We start from the raw sequence: 1705 nt of genomic DNA, 5'->3' as shown, positions 1-1705 counted from the left end.
AAAATTTTTTTTTTTTTTTTTTTTTTTTAGTGTTTGTTTATTCTGAGAGAAAGAGCGAGCATAAGTTGGGGGGGAGGGGGAGTTGGGAGCAGAGACAGAGAGGGAGAGAATCCCAAGCGGGCTCCATGCTGACAGTGCAAAGCCCAGCACAGGGGCTTGAACTCATGAACCGTGAGCTCATGGCCTGAGCCAAAATGAAGAGTCTGACCCCTAACCAACTGAGCCACCCAGGTTCCTCGAGCAAAGTCCTTTTTAAAAAAGACGGGTTTTAAATGGGTTGCTTATACTTCACTGTGGCTGACAAGTCACTTTTGAAAAGCAATCAGGTTGGAAGTGGGGGTTGAAAAAAAACAATTGGAATTCAGGCTGCCAAAGTTAGCAGCTGTCTTAAAGGTAAAAGAAATTTCAAGTAAAGCATATTTGATGTGGTTTGTCCACTTGGTTTTCTCCCACAATCTGGTTTTAAATTGGCCAAAAACTTTGGCCAAATGCTAGAAGATTTTACTTTTTTAAATCAGCAAACAATTATTGGTAGAACAGATAGAAAAAGCTTCAAAGCTTTTTGAATTTCAAAACTGCCGTTTTTGATCATTTTTCCCATTATTTAAGTAATACAGATGGATGCCCATGAAAATATAGAAGAATCAGAGGGAAAGATGTGAAAATTTACCCAGAGATTCACCACTAAAGAAAACCCTTGTTTGTATATTTCCTTTGACTCTTAACTTTCATTCTTGACCTCTTCATTTTGTGATGAAAGAAATATTTCATAAATATCTTTTTTAAATTTTTTAATTTATTTATTTTTGAGAGGGAGAGAGAGACAGAGCGTAAGCTAGGGAGTGGTAGAGAAAGGGGGAGACACAAAATCTGAAGCAGGCTCCAGGCTCTGAGCTGTCAGCACAGAGCCTGACATGGGACTCAAACTCATGGGCCTTGAGATCATGACCTGAGCCAAAGTTGGACGCTCAACCAACTGAGCCACCCAGACGCCCCCTTCAATATCTTTTAATCTAAAATGTTAATGTATAATGATAATGATACTTTATTCATCCTTTTCTTCCCTTCCTCCAAAGTTAAGAAAAAGGAAGATGTTTTTCACAATTCCTTCTCCCAAATAAATTCTTACCTTATTTGAATTAGCAACCCATGGCTGAGGGAGAACAAGAATCAACATAGGGATTCTCCCTTGCTACAGTATGGGAGGATTGAGGGCTGTAAGGACTAAGAGTTAGCATTAAGCACAGCCACAAGGGTTTTAAACACATTACGTCATTTAATCCTTTCATCCATCAGTTAGATGCTATTATTGACCCCCATTTACAGATGGGGAAATTGACACAGAAGTTCTGTAACTTGTCCGGGGTCACACAGCTATAAGGGGTACGGTGAGGATTTGAACCCATTTGATCTGGCTCTAAGCCTGGACTCAACCACTCAGCATGCATTGCTTTCTTTTTTTTAATCCTAGATAACTCCCATGCACCCCATTTTAGCACCAGGGGACTCAGATCAAGTGCAGCTGACCTAGAACCTTTAGGTGAAGGTCTCCTTGACTTAGGGCCTACGTATAGTAAGGGTCTTCACATATTTTCTGTAAAGGGCCAAACAGTAAATATTTTTGGCTTTGCAGGCCATGAGGTCTTTGTTGTGTAGGGTGTGGGTGGGTACGTGGGTGTGTGTTTACAGCCTTGAAAAGTGTGAG

The 1705-nt window shown here is 40.5% G+C and overlaps 1 protein-coding gene across 2 annotated transcripts in view; it reads left to right on the top strand.

Annotated features, from left to right (window-relative positions):
• Window positions 1-1705, top strand: part of CMC4 (C-X9-C motif containing 4) — a 9797-nt gene that overhangs the window by 7591 nt on the left and 501 nt on the right. The window lies entirely within an intron of this gene.

The sequence above is a fragment of the Crocuta crocuta genome, unplaced genomic scaffold (assembly GCF_008692635.1).
Source record: "Crocuta crocuta isolate KB4526 unplaced genomic scaffold, BGI_CrCroc_1.0 scaffold1015, whole genome shotgun sequence".
In the NCBI taxonomy this organism is placed as follows: Eukaryota; Metazoa; Chordata; class Mammalia; order Carnivora; family Hyaenidae; genus Crocuta; species Crocuta crocuta.
The sequence above is the reverse complement of the archived record's forward strand: the minus strand, read 5'-3'. Positions and strand labels throughout refer to the sequence as shown.